We start from the raw sequence: 17115 nt of genomic DNA on the forward strand, positions 1-17115 counted from the left end.
ACCAATCATTGTGTGTGTGTGTGTGTGTGTGTGTGTGTGTGTGTGTGTGTGTGTGTGTGTGTGTGTGCGTGCGTGCGTATGAGTGTGTGTGTGTGTGTGTGTGTGAGTGTGTGTGAGTGTGCAGCGGATGTCAGATGATCGAATCACTCTGACTTAATTTATACAAAATGTACCCATTTAGAGCCCATCACAGCATGTAATTGTGGACAACATCTTATCCAACGACAACTAAATATTCATACGTGTTGGTGGTCTGTGATTGATATTGATTGATATTGATTGAGAGAGAGAGAGAGAGAGAGAGAGAGAGAGAGAGAGAGAGAGAGAGAGAGAGCATGTGAAACTACATGTTTAAAGTCGTTTGTCATGGACAGGCTGGGAAACCGTTTTGCTAACATCTAGTGTTCACCAGCAGACACTGCATACATGTCTGGAGATTATTATGGATCTGCAGCAGTTCTTGACAAACCTTTTCATATTATATCATTTGTGGGTCCTTGTCTGTCTGTCTGTCTGTCTGTCTGTCTGTTGTGTGCGTGCGTGTGTGTGCGCGCGCGCATGCGTGCAGCTTGTAAATCCACACAGCTGTGAACCATTCACTCTGACGGACCAATGACCGACGGTCTAGATCCGGATACAGTAGGCGGGGCTTATGATTTAAAATGGAGCCGCACGCGGTGCATAGCAGAGTGTTTGGGGAGCTGCAACAAGGTGAGGTTTGTTTGAGAACCGCATGGTTTTTAGCCAACGTTAACGCTGTTATTGTTTAAACATTAGTGTTGCTAGAAGGACTGTTGGTTGTTTATTGTGACTCTAAAAGGACAACAATATGAGGAATGTGTTGGTACTTTTTGAGACGCAAACAAATAAACAAACAGGTGGAAAGTAAATAATTACATCTACTGAAGTACTGTGGAAAATATATTGTACTTTTATATTCTATTATTTGGACACTTTACTAGTTTTGTAGATTTGGATTATTTAAAAATATATATCCTTTTGGCTACATTGCAATTTACCACTGGGCTACAACCACATTTTGGCCATTTGGAAGTAGCTGATCTACAATCTCACAGTGCATTGTGATGCAATGCATTGTGAAATTGTAGATCTGCTATATTCAGATTTTTTTCTTTCTTTCAAACATTTGAAATGGGACATTTCTGCGTAATGAGCTACATTTGGTCATTTTTTAAGTGCATTTTGATGCCATACCCTTTTACTTTAGTACATAATGGTAACACAAATTGTAACTGGCTCAGACACATTCATAAGATTAAACTAAATGTCTCTGCTGGATGGAAAACTCAAATGTACAAACGTACACATGCATGCATACAAAAGTAGCAGATCTACAAGCTCATTTCTACCATACAGAGCAACTTGATTTCAACTTTAAAGGGCCACTTCACCCCTTTTGCAACCAGATCTTATTTGAATGATTTTTGAGACAAACACTTTCCTGGGGTTATGTGTGTTTTTTTTTTTTTTTGGTTGATATTTTAGTATTTCAAAGTGTCCATGGACTCCATGATGTCATGGACACCGGGCTCACTTCCTTCCTGAACTACAATTCCCACAATGCTTTGGTCCACTGCTCCTCCTTGTGGATAGGGGGAGGGCTGTCTTACTGAGACAACATGTAGTCCAGGAAGGAAGTGAGCCCAGTGTCCATGACATCATGTACTCTTTGAAATACTAAAATATCTAAACACATATAAATCCCAGGAAAGTGTTTTTTGTCTCCCAAACATCATTAAAATAAGATCTGGTTGCAAAAGAAAAATGCAAGAATTTCCTAAAGATGTATTTTCTACAATGTATAAAATCTGGATAAAGAGTAATGTTGGCTTATGTTTGTGTCTTACAGGTTGATCATGTGACCTTGGTGTCATGCGGTGACCTTGGATGCAGTCATCAGGAGATGGCTGGTATTGGTAATAGAGTGTCTACTCGGCTGGGCTGAAACGAATAACGGTGTCAACGAACGCTCCCTGAGATTACGAGGCGTACGGTGCTCGGGACGTATTGTGCCATACAACCTACGCGGCTCTATTAATACCGGCCATCTTCAACCGAGCGACGGAAGGCCCCCCACGGTGCGTACCTGGATTACATGTGGCTGTAGTAGAAACTAGGGCTGTGTCACCATTACAACATGTTAAGTTGACCATTCATTGTCATACAAAGGATTGCGATTAATAATTGTGTTTGCTGTTGAACATATGAATACGAAGTTTCCTTTTTAGCTTTTAGGCTTCATAAAATAAATGGTTGCACAAGGCAGATTATAGCCCTAGAATGTGTGTAATAATTGTGACACAGCCCTGTCAGTGACTGTTATGACTTCCAAAATGTCATCCTTTAAACCGACAACTAATTTTCTTTTCCCCTGCCATTTCAGAAAGTGAAGCTGACTGGAGGTGTGAACTCTATGCTGTTGCCACTGCTGGGTGAACTCTATGCTGTTGCCACTGCTGGGTGAACTCCATGCTGTTGCCACTGCTGGCTGCTGTTAGCAGTGACGGTTAGTTAACCGTCTGTTTCCTGCTGCTTGTTTAAGTGGGCTACATGCTACCATACCGTAGGTTGTCTTTCGCGCCATGTATAGTTTCACTTAATTTGTGTGTATAATGCCAGTCCACATCACCGTTATGTGATGTTTGTGGAGGGCCTGGAGGCATGTGATTTAATTATCGTTTAACATAATTTACGGGTAAAGTCTGTCCACATCCACATCACATATGTATGTTCTCTTGTGTCTCCTTTCTCTTCTCTATTCTTTGGATTTAATAAAGTTATTTATTTTTTGTTCTAGTTTTTAATCGCTTTTTGCTTTATTTTATTTAGGTAATTTCTTTCTTCTTGCCCATCTATTGCCCTAGTTCTTCACTAGTGTTTTATGTGTACAAATGTGATGTGGAGGTATGTGATTCATGTCTTGTGTCATTATGGTAGCATGTAGCCCCTTAACACTGTGTTTACAGCTTACTATGCTGTAGGTCTGTGCAAACCAACAAGAGGAAGCAAATGATGGCCGCTGTGTCATTTGCTTCCTTGGTTGGTGTGTGTTTTGTTTAGTGCTGATATTGAAGGTAAGTGAGCATAGTTTATTATCCTTGACTGTTGGGCAGAAACCTTGTATCTCCATAGTTCAACCTTTAGTAAATTAATTTCCTTACTTGGTCATGCTAGAGTGTCACACACAAGTAGCAAATGGCCAATCTCATGAGGCAAAGATAATCCATTATTGAATATTTAACTTGTAGTATTCTGTTTTTTCTAATGTATCAAACCAGTGAAGTATCAGCTAGAGCTTGTGACTAAATGATAACATTGGAACACAGATTATTATATTAATAATATTGGATCACAGTTGTTTTGGTCCATAAAAGTAACCGTTTTGGACGTACAAGGTTTCTACCCAACCTTCATCTTTTCTCTCTTCTTCTTTGCTTTAATAAAGTTATTTGTTTTTGTGGTCTCAGAGTTTTTAATCGCATTTTGCTTTATTGTATTGTAATTTCTTATTTCTTTCTTGCCTATCTATGACACTAGTTCTTCACTAGTGTATGTGTGACTTGGGTCGTGTCTCGCGTACAGTTTCTCATTTGGAGCTGTTTCATGTAATTTACCAGTAAAGCGTCAACACGTCAGTTCACATCAGATATGAACACAGGCCGATATGTGATGTGCATTTATGTGTTTTTTTAAAGGTGATATTTCACAGCAATTGCGGATAGCTCGTCATTCACGTCTGTTGGCATTGCGCCATACAAATTGTTTATTGCTGTTGATGTGTACTAATGTTCATAGTATTGCTGACAAATACTGGGGCGCAAAGAATGCTGCTACCTCATATAATTTATGTCAATCGTCCACAAATGGCATAAATTGTACAGTCTTGCCCCATGTTTCCTACATGGGACAACTAGATAGAAAAATACTTGCGCCACGAAAACCTAAAGGCCAACTGCTTGGGCAGAGACCAAGAAAATCTATTTTGTTCATGTTCATAAAGCGCTCCAAGTGCTTAAAGTGAAAAGTGCAGCTGCAAACATCTAGGTCATAAGACTATTGTTGGTGCTATAATATCAGATCTAATTTGTGAGTAAAGCTTCATTACGTAAGCCCACATCACCTGTGAACACAGGCCCGGTATGTGATGTGTGTTTATGTCTTGTCTCATTTCACATTTTGTGAGTAAGGCTTCATCATGTCATCCCACATCACATAATGAACATAGGGTTAGGGTAGGGCTAGGTATGTGATGTTGGTTGATGTGACGTATGTCTTATAATGTGCAAGCTTCATCGTGTCAGTTAACATCACATTATGTGGTGTGTATTGATGTGATTTATTTATGCTGCCATTTGCAGCTAAAACCTCTTCCATGCCGGTCAGTAGGCGAGGCATTGACGATGGGCCTATTACCCAAACGTTTTCTGCTGCACTTTTCACTTTTAGCACTTTGCAGCACTTCATGAGCATGACAAAATAAGATATTCTTAGTTTATGTCTGAGGAGTTTTCCTTAAGGTATTTGTGGAGTGAGTCTTCCGGTTTTCAATTGTTTAAAGACATATTCATGGCTATCATTTATAGTCATGATTCAAATTGAGTGTGTAGGCTATATTTTTAATTATCTTGCCGCAGGAGGCCGCCAAGAGTAAACATATTTTGCAAAATTGAAACTAATGACTGATTTTGGACCTGTAAATTATAAAACAAAAACTAAGGCACTGGTGTGGTTCTCCTGGTTTACCAGAACGGGGTTCAACTCCCTGCGGTGCTCTGCTCAATTTGTTGTATTTACATGGTTCATTTTCTGCTCATTGTGTTGCCTTTTCATAGATGATAACCCCCAGGTTCTTTACTGTGTTTGTACTCCCTACAGTTGGGTTACAAGTCTATTTAGGGGCCAAGCCCAAAGGGACTCTTGGTCCCTTATTTTTCTCTTCTCCTTCCACCAAAAATGTCAGTTCTGGCTGAACTGTGCTGTCGGATTTTCGTGAAACTTGGCAATATCATAGCCCTCTACTTTATTTTTTTGCTCCCCAATTCCAATCATTTGAAAATGACTTGGCCCTGACTTCCCATCACCCCATCTGATCGGGACAATGCCAAACGGTGAGGACGCAAAGCCCACAACCATTGGCCAATGGGTGGCGCTATAGCACTCAACTGAAAATTCAAACTTTAAACGGACATAGCTCATGAACCGCTTGACCGTGAGCAATAAAACGTTGATAGCTTTTTGAGTACCAGTTATCAATAAGCTTTGGGCTTATCAAGCTTGTTATTGAGCATAGCGGTATAGTGGCCCGGTCATGTTTAAATAATCAAGACAAGAGGCGATCAACAAATGCCTACCAGCACTATCCGGGTAAACACTTACGCTTTTTTTTTTTTTTTTTTTTTTTTTTTTTTTTTTAAGATTTATTTTTGCTGCTTACACCTTTTATTGGTTTTTTGAAGTGACAGACAGTAGGCTGACAGGAAATGGGGGATGACATGCAGTAAAGGCCGTGTCGGGCTCGGGAGTTCAAACCCGCGGCACACTGCGACTGGATTACCAGACGGTTACGCCACCGCCTGGGCAACACTTACGCTTTTAAAGTGGCGGAACATATATTAACCTGTTAACAGTTTATTTAATATTTTATTGGTAAAAAGGTCAATTGCCTTCCGTCTGCCCTAGTATAAGATAATGGTTCTCTTCAGAGTTTGTCTCCCGTCTTTCCACAAAATAATTGAAATTGCTCTAAGAAGCCTGATCGTTATCAATAACATAATGAGCTCCTACCCTACCCTACATAAATAATAATAATCGTCCTCAAGACACAAAACTTTGACGTCTATGGCCGGCCGCACGGTTTACCAAAGCCCCACAATATATACATCGAAACGTGCGGCTCGGCCGGGAATGGTGTTCGCAATAAACTACGCGAAAAATGCCCCATGCAAAGTCAATGGGGAAATGCGGGTAAAAACAAAACGACACGTTACTTTGGAGCCACATTGCTCTGGCATACTGTTGCGTAGAAACACGATTTAAACCTCAAACAGCACACGAGGCCATCGACTTTGTTGTGGTTCAGACGGAATTCGAATACGTTGCACGGTTTGCCCGCTATCGCAGTTCAAAGTGTGTGGTCTGAGCAAAAATCTCGACTCAGTGTCGCACGGCCAGAGAGTGGGTCAGAGGGACAAGCCAATGTGAAGACTGTAGCGAAATTCTCCGAACAAATCGTCCTCACGGCCAAAATATTAACTTTACACGCATGGGTTTCGGTAATTTTGTAGCCACACTCGTCCTCTTTCACCCAATGTCACAACCACAGCCCAGATACATACGGTACGTGAACTACAGCCCTGAAAGCGACAGGTGTACCATCATAATGTGTCATGAAACTACATGTTAAATGCCTGAATGAGTCAGCATTTTTTTCATCACAAACACTATTTCTTAACTCGCTCGTATAACCACATTTCTTATCGTACCAATACCACGATCGCACACGGCGTACCTTAATGTCTCGGGTCACTCACGGCGAAAACAAAAATCTCATTCGACTTTTACTTTTTGTCATGGAGCAATTTGTTCGGACATACGTTCTCTCACTGAATCAGTGTGCTTTAAACTTTCAATAGTGGTTGCATTCGCATAGACTCAGCTCAGCTGAAAATGATACTTTGTTAATGATTCAAGGTCAAGTTGACCACCACTCACACACGCGCACGCACACACGCACATGCACAAATGTGCACGCACACACACACACACACACACTGAAAGTCAATGAAAACAATCGGAAACGCGTAACTCTGTCATTTCTCAACAGTTTCAGAAGCGGGGCGGCTCGCCGGAACCGGGCCACCCCCCTGAACGAAACCAAATGGACCCTTACAGCTCAGACATCTTAGCATTAGCATGTTAGCATTAGTATGTTATCATATTTGCATGTTAGCATTAGCATGTTGGCATGTTAGCATTAGCATGTTAGCATTAGCATGTTAGCGTGATAGCATTAGCATGTTAGCATTATCATGTTAGCATGATAGCATGTTAGCATGTTGGCATTAGCATGTTGGCATTAGCATGTTAGCATTAGCATGTTAGCATTAAAATGTTAGCATGCTAGCATGTTAGCATGATAGTATTAGCATGCTAGCATGTTAGCATTAGAATGTTGGTGGCAACGTAATGCGCAATAAACTAAGACAAAATACCCCATTGAAAGTCAATGGGGAGACCTGGCTCACATGTAACCATATGGACGTGACCCCGCCGAGGGGTTGGGTGGAGGGGTTCTCTTCTCACCCTTTTTACTCTGTCGGATGACCTTTGTCATAGAGGTTTTTAATCTAGTCTTGACTGTGCAGAGCGTGTCACCCCTGAGGACGGATGCCGGGAGAAGGTGCCCGGGACTTAAACGCCCTGCCTCCTATTGTAACTTTTGATATTCAGGACTTAACATTTTTGTAAACTATGAACGCACTGTTCTGTTAAGATTGTAGGGATCGATGAGTTCTTTGAGATATTGTGGTGACTGACCATTGTGAGCTTTATAGGTGAGGAGGATTTTGAACTCTATTCTGTATTTAACCAGGAGCCAGTGTAGAGAGGCCAGTGATGCAGGTTCTGATCACATGGTTCTCCGACCCCTAGTATAGGGGTTCCTCGTTACTACAGGAGTTCCAAATCTTGATTGCAACTTTTTTCATTTAATATTCATTCATTCGTTCATATCGTTAATGTAATAAATAAATACAATTTCCATTTATGTATTTACTACATTAATTACATTAACCCTAAAATCACTTCTGAGGGGAACATTAGCAAAAAGATCTGATCTACAAGCTTGATTTAAGAGGATTTGAAAAGAAAATGACAGTCCATGGTCTCGGACGGCATACTATAGAGCGTCGCAGTCCCGCCCCCTTTCATGATGATGCCAGGCAGAGGAAATTAATCCCAGTGCATTTTTCCCATAGACATTTCAAAAAGTATTTAAAGACCTAAGTGTCGTACGAAGCCGAGTCGTGACAAACCATGACAACAAACGCACGATCTTGGACCAAACAAATAATTACAAAGAAGAAAAACAAAGTGTTGTACCTGCCTTTTTTTTCTAATTCTTTGTTTGGCCCAAAACATTGTGTTTATTGTCATGATTTGTCACAAGAGTTGGCTTTGTCCACGGCGTAAACGTCTTTAAATAAATACTTTCTGAAAAGTCTGAGGAAAATGAACGGGGATTTATTTTCCGGGTCTCTCGAGGGGGCGGGACTGTGATGCTCTATAGTATGCCGTGGTGCAACCCAGCAGCACTTACTTCACACAGGGGTGATTTTCAAGATTTTGGAGGATATAAAAAAAAGATGAATCACAAAAAAAGGTATAATGGACCTGTAAATTACAACAAAACAAACTAAGGCACTGGTGTGGTACTCCTGGTTTACCAGAACGGGGTTCAAGTCCCTGCAGTGCTCTGCTCAATTTGTTGTATTTACATGGTTTATTTAAATGTTCTGCTCATTGTTTTGCCTTTTCATAGATGATAACCCCAAGGTTCTCTACTGTGTTTGTACTCCCTACAGTTAGGTTGCCACGTCTATTTATTGTCTCCACCAGGCCGAAGGCATGTGGGGAGAGTATGTTTTGCACTCCGTCCGTCCGTGTGTCCGTCCGTGTGTGTGTGTGTGTGTGTCTGTCCGTCCGTCCGTCCGTGAGGAGCTAATCTCGGCCACCGTTAACCCGGTCGATGCCAAATTTTGCACACACACTCCCTGGATGCCAACGATGAACCTCTGCCCCAAACTTTCCACAACGGCCTGTTATAGCGCCACCAGGAGGCCGCTTTGTGCTAAACAAGTTTTTGCACAGTACACCTACAGATTTTGTCCAAACATCACGCAAATTGGTACACAGTCTCTCTACAGCCATTCAACCAAACCGGTCTTTCACATTTCTCAGACTCCATCCTGATTGGCTAAGATTGGCTTCCAAAGTTCACAGGAGTGCTCAGTTTCAAACAAAATGCTGCAAATCATGAACACATCGCGGGATTTCCGTGAAATTGTGCACCCACATTCCCACTAGGCCGAGGACGAAATGCCACATGAACAATTTCAACTCAGCCTCAAGGTGGCGCTATAACTGGCCGAAAACTGTTTTTACCTCTAACTGCACGGATCTGTGGATAACTCCCTAATCTGTATGCCAACTCCCTAGAGGCCAAGGAAAAACCTTTGCCTGGAATTTTTCACATCTGCTCTTTATAGCGCCACCAGGAGGCCGACATATGTAAAACACATTTTCTATTATTACTACAAATTTCACGCAAATCGGTACACATGATCTCCATAGTCATGTGATCAAGACAGGTTCGTTTGATTTCTCATATTCCATCCTGATTGGCTAAGATTGGCTTCCAAAGCTCACACGATTCGTCCATTTCGAAAAAAACCCACAAATCACAAACACAGTGTGCAATTTCCATTACATTATACACGCACATTTTCACTAGGCCGAGGACGACTTGCCACAATTTATTCCTCAAAATCAGCCTCACGGTGGCGCTATAACAGGCCAATTCCTGTTTTTAGCTATAACTGCATCGATCTGTATACAACTTATGTATGCACACATGGAAAAACATTGTACCTGCATCCCTCCAATACGAACCTCCGGCCCAAATCTTCCTCAACAGCCTGTTATAGTGCCACCATGAGGCCACAACCTGACCTGCCCTGGTGGAGACCTGTGCCGATTGGCACTTTGTCTAGTTCGATATGATTTCTGTTCACTAGACCCAGAACATTTTTTTTTTAATATATATATATATTTTTTTAAATTTAAAAAGGTGAAAATCACGGAAAAACGAAAGGCTATAGTCAATGGTCTCTGAGGGCATACTGTAGTCGTTTTTACCGATTTCGTCTTTTTTTTCAAATCCTCAAATGATGAAAAACAGCATGCTATAGTATGCCGTCCGAGACCATGGGCTATAGTCCATTGTCTCAAGTGTTTTTTTTTTTTTTCATTTTCATTCACACTTTTTATTAAACGAGTGTTCAGTTTTATTTTATAGTTCCGTTAAACATTTCCTATGTTTCCATTTCATATACTTTTAGGTATGTTTAACCATGTTCATAAGAATCTGTTCAGTTTACATTTAAGTCTTGTTAAGTTTTAAACTATGTATTCATTTGAAACAGGATCAGGCATTGTTGTCCTCTCTGCTAGACTAGTCCCGCCTCTCTCTCCAACCGGAAAGAGCTATCTCATTGGTCAAAAGACAGGAAACGCCTGCTGTATGCCCGAGGAGAGGAGGGACTAGTTACAATATATAAGCAAAGGCTTGGGTTCTGTTCAGGGTTACTGCTGGTTCCGGTACTCATTTTTGGCCGAGTTACTGTGTGTTTTCTCCAGAGTCCCCCGAGGACGGTTTTTCCTTTGTGATTTGTCTTGACGCGTGGATCGCTCTTTTTACTGCAAATAAAGACGCCTGTTTTAAACTCACTCTTTTGTATCCTGACCTGGTTTTTCTCCTTACACGGCTGCACGCTGGTTTTTATTTCTTCAGAACAGGGAAGATACCACAGAATCTTTGAAATGTTTCATAGTTTTAGAAATATAGTGCTTTCAAATTTACAGTGGCGTGCACAGACATTTAGAGGGGCAGGTGCTCAAGTGAAAAAAAGGGCACCTAGCACGTGGAACCGGCCGGTTGCCTTAACCCATTCTGACCTGAGATCAGATTCTAAAAAACGTCTTCTACATCCCCACAGTTTTCTGAAAAAGCTATGTTTCTATGTCAGTCGTTCTTCGATAAATAAATAAAATAGCAGACCTACAAACTCGTTGTAGATCTGCTATTTTTCAATAGCTAAAGCATAACATAATGCTAACACCAAAAGGGGTTCCCACCATTTTTTTCTTTCTCAAAAGGGCACATTGCCAAAAGGGCAGGGGGTGCTCTAGCACCCCCTAGTGTCTATCTGTGAACGCCACTGCAAATTTACAATGGGGCTCAATGGCAGACATTGGCAGGTCAAAAATAACTTTCACCTAGAAACTCCATTCACACTTTTTATTATTCAGCTTACTGTGGAGACACATGCTGGAACTTTATTTTGAAATGTTTTGTAGTTTATGAGTTATTTAACTTAAACGCCCAATGCATTCTCTATGGCAATAGCACAAACTTTGGCATTCTACTAGTCCTACGTACAAAATGATGAAAAAGAGGATTTAAAAAAGATTAAAAAATAAATAAAAATGATTCATCGTTTAAAAAAAACAAAAATCCTCAAAAATGATGAAAAACGACGTGCTATAGTATGCCGTACGGTATGTGCTATAGCCCATGTTCAAAAATGATGAAAAACGAGGTTAAAAAAAATATCTAAAATTCAAAATACGATGGGCTATAACCCATGTTTTTTGGATTTTTCATTTTTTTCAAATCCTCAAAAATAATGAAAAACGGCGTGCTATAGTATGCCGTACGGCAGGGTTCCCCAATAGGCGGCCCGCGGGCCATTTGCGGCCTACAGAGCGCCCCCTTGTGGCCCATGAAAGAATTTAAAAAAAAAAGAAAAAAAAATGTTTTTTTTTTTTTTTTTTTAAGGGTCCCAGATATAAATGGCATTAAATGGGGGTCAGTAGCCTATGCATGTCAAACTGGGCATCCTTTTCAAATGGGGTCTTGCCCTGAAAAAAAAAAAAAAATTCAGGGCAAGACCTCGACCTCGCGCGTGCAGACGCTAAAAAAACGATAGGTTATAGCCCATCGTTTTTGGATTTTTGGATTTTTTAAAAAAATCCTCGTTTTCATCATTTTTGACCATCCCACTGAGCAATAGCCGGCTATTAAACGTGCGTTTAAAAATGGGATAAAAAACGTCTAAAAATAGACGTCTAAAAAACGTCTAAAAATAGACGTCTAAAAAACGTCTAAAAATAGACGTCTAAAAAACGTCTAAAAATAGACGTCTAAAAATAGACGTCTAAAACACGTCTATTTTTAGACGTCTATTTTTAGAAGTTTTTTATCCCATTTTTAGACGCTCGTCTAATAGCCCATATCGTACGGCATACTGTAGCACGCCGTTTTTCATCATTTTTGAGGATTTGAAAAAAATAAAAATAAAAACATGGGTTATAGCCCATCGAATTGAAAAAAATGAAAAAAACAAACAAAAAACGATAGGTTATAGCCCATCGTTTTTGGATTTTTGGATTTTATTTTTTAATCCTCGTTTTCATCATTTTTGACCATCCCACTGAGCAATAGCCGGCTATTAGACGTGCGTTTAAAAATGGGATGAAAAACGTCAAAAAATAGACGTCTAAAAAACGTCAAAAAATAGACGTCTAAAAAACGTCAAAAAATAGACGTCTAAAAAACATCTAAAAATAGACGTCTAAAACACGTCTATTTTTAGACGTCTATTTTTAGACGTTTTTTATCGCATTTTTTGACGCTCGTCTAATAGCCCATATCGTACGGCATACTGTAGCACGCCGTATTTCATCATTTTTGAGGATTTGAAAAAAATTAAGAAAAAAAACTAAAAAAAAACATGGGTTATAGCCCATCGTTTTTTTAATTTTTGGATTATCTTTTTTAATCCTCGTTTTCATCATTTTTGACCATCCCACTGAGCAATAGCCGGCTATTAGACGTGCGTTTAAAAATGGGATAAAAAACGTCTAAAAATAGACGTCTAAAAAACGTCTAAAAATAAACGTCTAAAAAACGTCTAAAAATAGACGTCTAAAACACGTCTATTTTTAGACGTCTATTTTTAGAAGTTTTTTATCCCATTTTTAGACGCTCGTCTAATAGCCCATTTTTGAGGATTTGAAAAAAATGAAAAAAAAAAAAAAACATGGGTTATAGCCCATCGTTTTTTGAATTTTTGAAAAAAAAAATTATCCTCGTTTTTCATCATTTTTGACCATGGGCTATAGCCCATACCGTACGGCATACTATAGCACACCGTTTTTCATCATTTTTGAGGATTTGAAAAAAATTAAAAAATTCAAAAAGTTGGGTTATAGCCCATCGTTTTTTGAATTAAAAAAAAAAATCCTCGTTTTTCATCATTTTTGACCATGGGCTATAGCCCATATCGTATGGCATACTATAGCACGCCGTTTTTCATCGTTTTTGAGGAATTGAAAAAAAATCAAAATTTCAAAAAGTTTGGTTATAGCCCATCGTTTTCTGAATTTTTGAAAAAAAATAAATCCTCGTTTTTCATCATTTTTGACCATGGGTTATAGCCCATATCGTATGGCATACTATAGCACGCCGTTTTTCATTGTTTTTGAGGAATTGAAAAGAATTCAAACTTTCAAAAAGTTGGGTTATAGCCCATCGTTTTTTGAATTTTTGAAAAAAAAAATTTTCCTTCTTTTTCATCATTTTTGACCATGGGCTATAGCCCATATCGTATGGCATACTATAGCACGCCGTTTTTCATCGTTTTTGAGGAATTGAAAAAATTTCAAAATTTCAAAAAGTTGGGTTATAGCCCATCGTTTTTTGAATTTTTGAAGAAAAAAAAAAGATCCTCGTTTTTCATCATTTTTGATCATGGGCTATAGCCCATATCGTATGGCATACTATAGCACGCCGTTTTTCATCATTTTTGAGGATTTGAAAAAAAATCAAAAATTCAAAAAGTTGGGTTATAGCCCATCGTTTTTTGAATTTTTGAAAAAAAAAAAATCCTCGTTTTCCATCATTTTTGACCATGGGCTATAGCCCATATCGTATGGCATACTATAGCACGCCGTTTTTCATCATTTTTGAGGATTTGAAAAAAATTCAAAATTTCAAAAAGTTGGGTTATAGCCCATCGTTTTTTGAATTTTTGAAAAAAAAATTATCCTCGTTTTTCAACATTTTTGACCATGGGTTATAGCCCATATCGTATGGCATACTATAGCACGCCGTTTTTCATTGTTTTTGAGGAATTGAAAAGAATTCAAACTTTCAAAAAGTTGGGTTATAGCCCATCGTTTTTTGAATTTTTGAAAAAAAAAATTAACCTTGTTTTTCATCATTTTTGACCATGGGCTATAGCCCATATCGTATGGCATACTATAGCACGCCGTTTTTCATCATTTTTGAGGATTTGAAAAAAATTCAAAATTTCAAAAAGTTGGGTTATAGCCCATCGTTTTTTGAAAAAAAAAATATCCTCGTTTTTCATCATTTTTGACCATGGGCTATAGCCCATATCGTATGGCATACTATAGCACGCCGTTTTTCATGATTTTTGAGGATTTGAAAAAAATTCAAAATTTCAAAAAGTTGGGTTATAGCCCATCGTTTTTTGAATTTTTGAAAAAAAGAATTATCCTCGTTTTTCATCATTTTTGACACGGGGCTATAGCCCATATCGTATGGCATACTATAAGCACGCCGTTTTTCATCGTTTTTGAAGAATTGAAAAAAAATCAAAATTTCAAAAAGTTGGGTTATAGCCCATCGTTTTTTGAATTTTTGAAAAAAAAAATATCCTCGTTTTTCATCATTTTTGACCATGGGCTATAGCCCATAATGTATGACATACTATAGCACGCCGTTTTTCATAATTTTTGAGGATTTGAAAAAAAATCAAAATTTCAAAAAGTTGGGTTATAGCCCATCGTTTTTTGAATTTTTGAAAAAAAAAAAAAAAACTCGTTTTTCATCATTTTTGACCATGGGCTATAGCCCATATCGTATGGCATACTATAGCACGCTGTTTTTCATCATTTTTGAGGATTTGAAAAAAATTCAAAATTTCAAAAAGTTGGGTTATAGCCCATCGTTTTTTGAATTTTTGAAAAAAGAAATTATCCTCGTTTTTCATCATTTTTGACCATGGGCTATAGCCCATATCGTATGGCATACTATAGCACGCCGTTTTTCATCGTTTTTGAGGAATTGAAAAAAAATCAAAAATTCAAAAAGTTGGGTTATAGCCCATCGTTTTTTGAATTTTTGAAAAAAAAAATATCCTCGTTTTCCATCATTTTTGACCATGGGCTATAGCCCATATCGTATGGCATACTATAGCACGCCGTTTTTCATCATTTTTGAGGATTTGAAAAAAATTCAAAATTTCAAAAAGTTGGGTTATAGCCCATCGTTTTTTGAATTTTTGAAAAAAAAATTATCCTCGTTTTTCAACATTTTTGACCATGGGTTATAGCCCATATCGTATGGCATACTATAGCACGCCGTTTTTCATTGTTTTTGAGGAATTGAAAAGAATTCAAACTTTCAAAAAGTTGGGTTATAGCCCATCGTTTTTTGAATTTTTGAAAAAAAAAATTATCCTTGTTTTTCATCATTTTTGACCATGGGCTATAGCCCATATCGTATGGCATACTATAGCACGCCGTTTTTCATCATTTTTGAGGATTTGAAAAAAATTCAAAATTTCAAAAAGTTGGGTTATAGCCCATCGTTTTTTGAATTTTTGAAAAAAAAAAAAGATCCTCGTTTTTCATCATTTTTGACCATGGGCTATAGCCCATATCGTATGGCATACTATAGCACGCTGTTTTTCATCATTTTTGAGGATTTGAAAAAAATTCAAAATTTCAAAAAGTTGGGTTATAGCCCATCGTTTTTTGAATTTTTGAAAAAAGAAATTATCCTCGTTTTTCATCATTTTTGACCATGGGCTATAGCCCATATCGTATGGCATACTATAGCACGCCGTTTTTCATCGTTTTTGAGGAATTGAAAAAAATTCAAAATTTCAAAAAGTTGGGTTATAGCCCATCGTTTTTTGAATTTTTGAAAAAAAGAATTATCCTCGTTTTTCATCATTTTTGACACGGGGCTATAGCCCATATCGTATGGCATACTATAAGCACGCCGTTTTTCATCGTTTTTGAAGAATTGAAAAAAAATCAAAATTTCAAAAAGTTGGGTTATAGCCCATCGTTTTTTGAATTTTTGAAAAAAAAAATATCCTCGTTTTTCATCATTTTTGACCATGGGCTATAGCCCATAATGTATGACATACTATAGCACGCCGTTTTTCATAATTTTTGAAGATTTGAAAAAAAATCAAAATTTCAAAAAGTTGGGTTATAGCCCATCGTTTTTTGAATTTTTGAAAAAAAAAAAAGATCCTCGTTTTTCATCATTTTTGACCATGGGCTATAGCCCATATCGTATGGCATACTATAGCACGCTGTTTTTCATCATTTTTGAGGATTTGAAAAAAATTCAAAATTTCAAAAAGTTGGGTTATAGCCCATCGTTTTTTGAATTTTTGAAAAAAGAAATTATCCTCGTTTTTCATCATTTTTGACCATGGGCTATAGCCCATATCGTATGGCATACTATAGCACGCCGTTTTTCATCGTTTTTGAGGAATTGAAAAAAATTCAAAATTTCAAAAAGTTGGGTTATAGCCCATCGTTTTTTGAATTTTTGAAAAAAAAAAGATCCTCGTTTTTCATCATTTTTGACCATGGGCTATAGCCCATATCGTATGGCATACTATAGCACGCCGTTTTTCATCATTTTTGAGGATTTGAAAAAAAATTAAAATTTCAAAAAGTTGGGTTATAGCCCATCGTTTTTTGAATTTTTGAAAAAAAGAATTATCCTCGTTTTTCATCATTTTTGACACAGGGCTATAGCCCATATCGTATGGCATACTATAAGCACGCTGTTTTTCATCGTTTTTGAGGAATTGAAAAAAATTCAAAATTTCAAAAAGTTGGGTTATAGCCCATCGTTTTTTGAATTTTTGAAAAAAAAAATATCCTCGTTTTTCATCATTTTTGACCATGGGCTATAGCCCATAATGTATGACATACTATAGCACGCCGTTTTTCATCATTTTTGAGGATTTGAAAAAAAATCAACATTTCAAAAAGTTGGGTTATAGCCCATCGTTTTTTGAATTTTTGAAAAAAAAAAAAGATCCTCGTTTTTCATCATTTTTGACCATGGGCTATAGCCCATATCGTATGGCATACTATAGCACGCTGTTTTTCATCATTTTTGAGGATTTGAAAAAAAATCAAAATTTCAAAAAGTTGGGTTATAGCCCATCGTTTTTTGAATTTTTGAAAAAAGAA

Source organism: Protomyctophum parallelum, assembly GCF_964188405.1.
Source record: "Protomyctophum parallelum genome assembly, chromosome: 6".
Lineage (NCBI taxonomy): Eukaryota > Metazoa > Chordata > Actinopteri > Myctophiformes > Myctophidae > Protomyctophum > Protomyctophum parallelum.